The sequence below is a fragment of the Benincasa hispida genome, chromosome 11 (genome assembly GCF_027475165.1).
Source record: "Benincasa hispida cultivar pf3 chromosome 11, pf3_genome.v1.1, whole genome shotgun sequence".
Classification (NCBI taxonomy): domain Eukaryota; kingdom Viridiplantae; phylum Streptophyta; class Magnoliopsida; order Cucurbitales; family Cucurbitaceae; genus Benincasa; species Benincasa hispida.
The window spans coordinates 13,137,923-13,147,602 of NC_143488.1; the positions used below are offsets into that span (position 1 = coordinate 13,137,923).

Genomic DNA, 9,680 nt, shown 5'->3' on the forward strand with positions numbered 1-9,680 from the left:
TAAAAAAACATGCAAGCAATATTTCCTACCCCCAACTTAAAAATTGAACATTGTCCTCATTTTTTAAACTATGCATGTATGTTCGAGAACGAAAAGTAAGGGATGTAGAGAGAAACTTTTCTAGCTTTTGTGGTTGCTTATTCTTTTGATTGTGAGAATTCTTTGTATATATTTTTTTTTTGTTTCTGTTAGCTTTCATTTTCCTTCAGTTTAACTACAAAGAAAAAGAAAAATAAATTATTCTTTCATTCTTTTATTTATTAAAAAAGTATGCCAAGAAATAAAAAAATTAACAAAGTAAGAGAAAAATAAAAGAAAAAAAATTGAAAATGAAAACAAAGAGAAAATTCATCCTGTTTTGCAATTTTTTTACCGTCGCACGCTTATCGTTGGTGAAAAGGGGTATCACATTGTTCGCTGCTATCGCGATTCGAGCTAGGAGTGTATTATATGAAATAAATTGGAAAAAACAAGTTCTAAGTATAAACGATACGCTGATGCTTTGATGCGTTTAAGTATTTGTAACGCGTTGGTGCGTTAAAGATATGCAACAGACGCACGACACTCCTATTGTAGACGTTTAAGTTTTCCTAAATCAGGCCCAAGTATAAATCTAATTTAGGTTCCTGATAAGTCCAGGATTGAACTCAGGGATTGAGTTAAACTGACGCAGACCTTGCATTGTAGCTATTGTATGAGTTTTCCTAAATATATGAGAAAAATGTGTTATTTATCCTAAAGTGTTGTGCCTGTGCAAGAAGATACAATAGAGTTGAGTGGTGAGTGATGAGTCATGCGAAAATGGAGTTTAATATAGGTGGTATGCGTCGGTCTAAGATGAGTGTACACAAATTAGAATGTGATGTGGATGAGATGGGATGATTTGCTCATCTTTTGTTCATGCTTTAAACTTTATTCAACACTTCTCAATGCGACCAACATACAAAACCTATCTCTAGGATGCATGCGTCTAACACAGAAAACAATAAACACTAGTAAGTATATCTGTAGCTGTACTAGGTGTCCTACTTGATGCGGCTTAGTTATTCTCTCGAACAGTCTAAGTTAAAGATGCTTTTACAAATTGATCATATTGGCTTGAGCGTTGAAATGAAGTTTTGCATAAAGTATAAATGCATTCAACATAAACAAGAAATAAACAATGGTAAAATGTGATGGATCAAATATATGAATTTTATAAAGAAGTAAATTGTCTTTACAAAAGTAATATTCAATCAAATGCAATGAAAGCGATAAATGAGATGAAATAAACTGAATCAAGCCGCACAGTACAATCTCTTGTATCTCTTTGGCTCATTTATGTTGTGTACAATAACTTGTATAGGAGTTGGACGAAGTATCTTTCTTAAGCTTGGCTTCCTTCGCTCCCTGATTGGCGGTGGTGGTGGTTTTCAACCCTTCTGTTCGTCTTGGCACCACAGCACAAACCTAAACTACGACTATGCTAATTACAGAGAGTGGGAGTCTTGATAATTTCTTTGTACTATCTTTGACTTCGAACTCTGGAGGGACTTCATCTATTTATAGGCGTTGGTCATGTTCACTTGATGAATTGGCAGCATTAAAGTCCATGCCCTGGTCAACTGCCTGACTCTCAGAAGCTTTTCAGACGCCGCCTGCTGCAGATGCCCATACTGCAAGTGGTGATGTGACATAATCAGCCTGGATCAATGTATCTTCTCTGCATTGAATTCCCTCCGACGCATGGCCCATGCATTAGAGCTTTCCCTGCGGCACTTCTTGATTATGCGTTAGCTTTTTGTAAAGATCCTGCAATACAATGCGTTAGCGCCGCAATATTTAGTAATAAAACTTCTTTTGCATGAGTTTGCTAATGTTTGAGTACTTCCATGCATGATCTCTCTACCGTCAATTGTAGGTTTGCCCATGCAGATCGTACTTCGTTTGGAAGCCTCCTATATCATTCACGTGAACTTGTGGGTAAGCTTCGAAGGTATGTCCGACTACTCCAAATGCTCTACATGTCTTAACATGAGGAAGATCACCTCGAGAAACCTGTGTAAAAAGAGAAACAAGATTAAAGACTTGAGTTCTAAGCTCACTTACCTCTTTGGACTGACCAATGTTGTGGTTGACAGTCCTTGATTCGAAATTCTGAGAATTTTCCGCCACGATGGATATGAGTTGACTAGCTTTTGTGGGTCTCTTGTCAGCTAGAGCCCCTCCAATGGCAACATCAATGTTGCTCCTCTTCGATGGAAGCAAACATGAATAGAAATATTGGATTAGATATTGTTAAGAAATTTGATAATGAGGGAATAAAGCACAAAGTTGTTTATATCTTTTCCAATATTCATAAAGTTACTCTCCTACAACTTGCTTAATGCCATAGATTTCTTTTCTAATATTCTGTGCCTTAGATATAGGGAAAATAATTTCTATGAACTTTTTCAAACCATTCCATGTAATGATGGATCCTGCCGACAAGTAGTACAACAAATATTTGGCCATATCCTTCAAAGAGAAGGAAAGGCCCTAAGATTAAGTTGTTCTTGGGTTATCTCATGCAGGTGCATTCCATCCCATACGAGATGAAATTCTTTCATGTGTTTGTGCAGATTCTCGTCAGGTTGTCATCTAAATTTAGGCGAGAGATGCACAAGTCCTGGTTTAAGTTTGAACAGAACAGTAGTCTTCGGGTAGACTATGCACAATGGTTGTTGGTTGTAATTCGGCTCTGCAAGCTCTCTCATGGTACTCTCTTGCTTCTTCTTCTTGTCTTAGCTCCTCAAATTTTCCATCTTCTCCTCTTGTTATTTTCCTTCGAAGTCGCCTCTACTCACGGTTAATGTCTACAACAAAATCACAAAGTACACTCCACGAGGAGCAGGTCATGCACAAAAAAAAATAAAAATTTAATCACATTAACTGTTTTTTGGATTTTATTATTTCTCTTATTTTTTTATTTTTTATTTTTAAAGGAATTCAAAATTCAAATAAGCCAATTGTACAAGTCCCCGACAATAATGCCAATTTCTTCGAGCTAAAATGATGTTATTTGTTCATCTTAACCCAAAACAAATAGAATTTCTAAAATGCGCACAACTACTAATACTAACACGTAGTAAAGTAGAAACACAAGGTCGATCCACGGAGAACCTCTATTAATTGGTACAATTGAGTTTTGAAATCCAAATTGAGTGGAGGTTTGTTGGTTTTAAGAAACTACGAAAAAATAAAAGAAGAATTGATATGAAATTTTGGTAATGAGAATAATGAGAGATAGTATAAAAGAAATTATGTAACATATTCAATGGAAAAAGGATCTCGGGAATATTATGCAGATTAACCTAATTCTATCATAGACTTAATTCATTTTAAGCAATTCAATTGTTCCATAGTTCATTAAGGTTAAGCCCTAATGCCCTAGTAAGCCAATTAACCTAAATTGGTCAATTAACCCCAATTTAGTTCATAAAAGCTTCCTAAAGACATTCCACATGTAATTCCTAAATTGCATGCATTTCTTGGGTTTTCTCAACTATGACATTCTTGAAATTAAAAAGACTAAAATAATGATTAATATGAATGTTCTAAACTAGTAAATCTTTTAAAAAAAATAGGAAAAGAAGTCCAAACTTTCCATTAAAATCACTAGTTTTTGCAACCTAATTGCAATTATGCTATAGAGCCATGTAATTTTACATACAAAAATCTAAAAAAATTGAGGTTCAACCCATTTCTATAGGATTTTCTTGAAATTAAAAGTAAGAACATTCAAGAACAAAAAATTACAAGAAAAAATTAAATGAAAAAGTCTCAAGAATTGGCTCACCTAACACAATCTCCAAGATAAAAGAACTTACCTACTCATAAAGTAGCAAAACTTTCAAGAAATCCATTGAGTCTGACAAGAATTTGTACAAAGATTGAAGAAAATGACGAAAATCTCTATTAAAAAAAAAAAAAGTAATAATATACTAATCAATAATTATCACATCCAGACAAAACATCGTTCTAACTGACATGTGCCAAACTTTTTACATTGGACAAATTCAACGTCAATGAATGGTCTAAAATATATTAATTAGATGAGCACTAGCAGCAGCTGCCATGCATTATTAGTCCTATAAATTCCACACCCAAAATATAGTTAAGTTAAATTCTTCCAACAAGAATGAAGTTAAATAAACCCTTTGTAGAATCCATTTGCCTTCTAATCTTCTTCTCTTGAAGGCAAAATGTCATAGGAAGAAGTTGTAATCACAGATCCAATAGCACCAAATAATGGCTCAGCAATCTTTCTCTCAAGTTCTAGGAGAGACTATTTTCTTTCCTCTCATTTCAACAATAATCTCTCCGTATATATAGTATTTTTGTTTTAATCTTTTCTTTTCAGTACAAACTTTATTTTAATCTGTAATGTCTATTTTAATTCGTATACTTTAAAATAAAAAAAGTAATAATATACTAATAAAAAGCACAATTTTCTATCCCAAATTATGCTAGCCTTACCTAATACTCGTCTTTAAAATATGTGATTTTTATACAAGTTTGTGTTAATACTTTAGTACAAATACTTAAATTATGTTAAACATATGGAGTGATTTGTACTTTTAACTTTTTTGTCAATAGTATATATCTTATATCAGTTGAATTATATATGTTTCTGTTGATTTTTTTTTTAAAAAAAAAAGTCAAAAAAAAAGAAACAAAAAAAATTCTGTAAAATTTGCTTCCAGACATGTGACGATATTTATGACAATGTCTTTAACATGTTACATATTACTCGAATTTTGCCTATAATAAGATCAACCAACCAAACTGTAGTACCATACATCTGCTTTAAGAAGAATTTAAGAAGAACAAGGAATATAGACCAAGATCTTTCCAGCTACCAAGAAAGAAAGAAGTATTCAGATAGTTAAGACAGCATTTACTAACAAAAAAAAAAGAAAATAACTTCTAATAAATTTTACAGTGATTGGAACATCATATTTGACATGACAGGAACAATGAATGGTCTATAATCTCAGTCTAATTAGATAAGCACTAGCAGCTGTCATGCATTATGCCACACTTGATCACATTCTGACGTACAACCAATAATAGTACATTATTATTTCTCTATAAACTCCACACCCAAAATATAGTTGAAGTTAAATTCTTTTAACAAGAATCAAGTTAAAAACCCTTTGTAGAATCCATTTTCCTTCTAATCTTCTTTTCTCTTCAAGACAAAATGTCATAGGAAGAAGTTATAATAACAGATCCAATAGCACCAAATAATGGCTCTTTCAATGGTGATGTTCCGTTGGAAATGATGTAGGCTCTCACAATACAATTCAATAGATAAGAGAAGAAGATTATTCTCTTACTCACATAAGATTGGAGAAACTAGAACTTGAATATTACTTTATTTTCTTGGCTTGATTACAAATGACAAATCCTACACATATTTATACTAGTAGAAAAATACATCAAAAGACATCAATGATAAATGCAAATACATGTGATTTTTCACCAATACATGAACATTCATCATTGTATCTTGTAATTCGTGTATTTAACTATTCCTTAAATCTCAACTATTCATGTATCTAATTAAATATAATTCATGCATCTTGAATATAAGTCTAGATTAATTTTATCATTCTCCGTTAATTTGGACTTGAGCAACTCCAAGCTTTTCTTCGAACTTAACAAATAAGTCAAACTTTAGTGCCTTCGTAAAAATATCCGCCAACTAATCTTGAGTCTTGCAATACTTCACCATCACTTCTCCATCTTTAATCAAGTTTCTGATAAAATGATACTTGATTCTAATATGTTTGCTTCTTCCATGAAAGACTGGATTTTTTGATAATGCAATGGCAGAACCAATTATCACAATATAAAATAGTTTGACTTCTTTGTGTACACTTCAATTATTTCAACATCCATCTAAGCCATAAAACTTGACATCCAGCTGTAGATAAAGAGATGTATTCTACTTCGGTGGTAGAAAGAGTAAGAAAAAGTTATTTCTTTGAAGTCCATAAAAAAACACCCGAACCAATGCTAAAAACATAACGAGATGTGCTTTTATGATCATCAACATTACCACTCCAATCACTATCACTAAAACCAACTAACACTGATTCTAAAACTTTCTTGTAATAAATTCCAAAATTAATAGTGCCAAGAATGTAACGAAGCACTCGCTTACCCGTTTCCCAATATCTTCATTTCAGGCTTGACATGAATCTGCTTGACATACATACAATAAATAGAATATCGGGTCTTGTTGCAGTCAAGTACATCAAACTTCCAACTAAACTTCGATATAAGCTTGGATCAACATCTTATCCAATATCATTCTTGCTTAATTTCAAATTTGCATCCATGAACGTGTTACAAGGAAAAGCATTTTCCATTATGAATTTTTTCAGCAAATCATGAGCATACTTTTGTTGTGAGATGAAAATCTCTCCATCCTTTTGACTGACTTCAATTCCCAAAAAATAATGGATGAGACCCATATCACTCATCTCAAATTCTCTTTTCATGGAATTCTTAAAATCATCACACAATAGTTTATCATTTTCAATTAAAAGCAAATCAACAACATATAATGAAACAATAAGAAATTTGCTATACTTATCTTCTTTGACATAGAGTGCATGTTCATATGGACACTAGCTTTGAAAACCTATCTTTATAAAGAAATTGTCAATGCGACTATACCAAGCTCGTGAAGCTTGCTTCAATCTATACAAGGCCTTTTTCAAGTTGTACACTTTGTCTTTGTTGTTCCAGATGACAAGATCTTCATGTTAACAATCATAAAACACCCATATCTAACGGTCAATAACAATTCAAGAGTGAGGGAATGTAGTATATTGAGGCTTGAAAATCGTCAGTCGTTTACCAAATGGCAGCTCTATCGTGTAGACGAATCTCCAAGAACTAGTCCGTAGTTCAATTATGTAAACGATTGGATGAACCGCTAGACGATCATGTAGACGACACTTAAGTGGAGCTAGACGATCGTGTATACGACAGCTGAGAAGCTAAACGATTGTATAGACGATTGGACGTGAAGTTAACGATCAAGTACACGATGAGAAAGAAACTACATGATCGTGTAAACGATACTTTAGTAAATTCTAAACGATCGTAGAGATATGAAGAAAGGACACGGGAGTTTAAGTGGTTCGGCCAAAGGTCTATGTCCACTGTGCAAATCGGGAGATTCTCTTTATTACTTCTTCAAAGTATTATAGAACAAATTTCTTGCTCTCTTGTTTTCTTATTCACTCTTATTCTTCTTATCACATTAATCTCACATTCGTTTTCCATTATATATATAGGCAATATAGTCAACGATGAAGCTCTGGTGATTACAACACATAACAGAAAGATGTCTACAACGGTTCAACTGCCTACAAACATTGTTCTTCTTGATTACGAGTCTTTCTATAACAATGTAAGCATCCCGAGTACCTTCCCTCTTTGCTTTACTGAGTTGACTTGAGCTAACCTTTTTCAGGTAACTCGAACTCGATAAGGTCTAAGCATCTTCCAAGCTTGTTTAATGGAATAGTTTTTGTTAGCATATCAGCTGCATTATCAGAGGTTTGAATCTTCACTACCTTGACTTCCCCTTTCTCAATATCTTGTCTAATGAAATGATATTTAATATCAATGTGCTTGGTTCTATTGTGAAACTGTTGATTCTTAAATAGGTATATTGTGTTCTAGTCATCACTATTGAAGTAGAAAAAGAAGACGACACAACGAGTTTATGTGGAAAACCCTAATTCAGGGAAGAAAAACCATGGTAGAAAAGGACTTATTATTTTATGTCATGTTTACAATAGACCCAACATCAGATATAAATAGAATGAGGTGAAACCCTAATTTAGCAAATATAGTAAAAATTACAAAAATGCCTTTAGGGCTAATTCAACGTATTTCAACACTCCCCCTCAAGTTGGGGCATAGATAACGGCAAGACCCAACTTGCTAATACGAGCTTCAAACGTCTGTCTCGATAACCCTTTTGTAAAAACATATGCAATCTGTTGGACTGAAGGTACATAGGGAATACAAATAGCTCCGTAGTCTAACTTTTCTTTAATAAAGTGCCTGTCAATTTCCACATGTTTGGTTCTATCATGTTGCACGGGATTATTCGCAATACTGATGGCAGCCTTATTATCACAATACAGCTTCATGGGCCCGGGACTACTCTCATGAAGATCAGATAAAACTTTCTGCAACCAGATTTCTTCACACACTCCCAGATTCATAGCTCTATACTCTGCCTCAGCACTACTTCTGGCCATTACACCCTATTTTTTACTCCGCCAAGTTACCAAATATCCCCATACAAAGATATAGTACCCTGAGGTTGACCTTCTATCAGTCACAGATCCGGCCCAATATGAGTCAGTATATGCCTCGATGCTTTGTGTGTCATGTTTCCTGAACACCAAGCCCTTCCAAGGGGTGGACTTTAAATATCTCAAAATTCGAGTCACAGCTTCCATGTGCTCCTCATATGGACTCTGCATGAACTGACTTACTACACTCACAGCATAGGAGATGTCGGGCCTAGTATGAGACAAGTAAATCAGTTTTCCTACTAGGCATTGATATCTCTCTTTATTCACAGGAACTCCTTTCGAAATACTTTTCAGTTTGCTATTGACCTCAATAGGAGTGTCAATAGGTTTGCATCCGGTCATTCCTGTTTCCTTTAACAAGTCCAGAGTGTACTTCCGCTGAGAAACACATATTCCTACTTTTGATCTTGCCACTTCCATCCCTAGAAAATACTTTAAACTACCAAGATCCTTAATTTCAAATTCACTTGCCATCCTTTATTTTAGCTTAGCAATTTCTGCCGTGTTATCCCCTGATAGGATGATGTCATCAACATACACTACCAACACAGCAATCTTTCCTAAGGGTGATTTTTTTGGTAAACAAGGTATGATCAGAATGCCCCTGAACAAACCCTTGGGACTTAACAAACACGATGAACCTGTCAAACCAGGCCCTAAGAGACTGCTTCGACTCATATAAAGACTTCTTGAGTTTGCAAACATGATTCCCAAACTTAGCTTCGAAACCTGGAGGTGGACTCATATAAACTTCCTCTTCCAACTCACCATTTAGGAATGCGTTCTTTACATCTAGTTGATGTAGGGGCCAATCTTTATTCATGGTGACAGACAGATGAAAACGAATCGTGTTTAACTTAGCCACTGGGGAAAACATTTCTGAATAATGAATCCCATACGTCTGAGTGAATCCTTTAGCAACTAACCTGGCTTTATACCTCTTGAGTGTTTCGTCAGACTTATAATTCACTGTGAACACCCATTTGCAACCAATTGTTTTGTGACCTCTAGGGAGAGCTACTAACTCCCAAGTCTTATTTGCCTCAAGAGCTCTCATTTCCTTCATTACTGCTGCTTTCCACTCAGGAACTTCCATGGTCGCATGTACACTAGTAGGTATTGTTAGAGCATCTAGCTGAGTAGTAAAAGCCTTAAAAACAGGAGATAAGTTACTATAGGTCAGAAAACTATGAAAAGGGTATTTTGTACATGACCTGGTTCCCTTCTCAGAGCAATTGGCATATCCAGAGTGGTATCATAGTTGTCAGTTTTCGTCTGTCCCTCTTCAGTATCAGACTTTTGAGACAA

General features: G+C 34.5%; 1 long non-coding RNA gene across 1 annotated transcript; it reads right to left on the reverse strand.

The window, feature by feature from the left end:
* Positions 1–1,176: 1,176 nt before the first annotated feature.
* LOC150032403 (uncharacterized) lies at positions 1,177–3,888 on the reverse strand. Its single transcript, XR_016524687.1, has 2 exons — positions 2,089–3,888; positions 1,177–2,007 (listed from the first exon to the last, which is right to left on the reverse strand). It is a non-coding gene; the product is annotated as an uncharacterized LOC150032403 (long non-coding RNA).
* Positions 3,889–9,680: the final 5,792 nt, after the last annotated feature.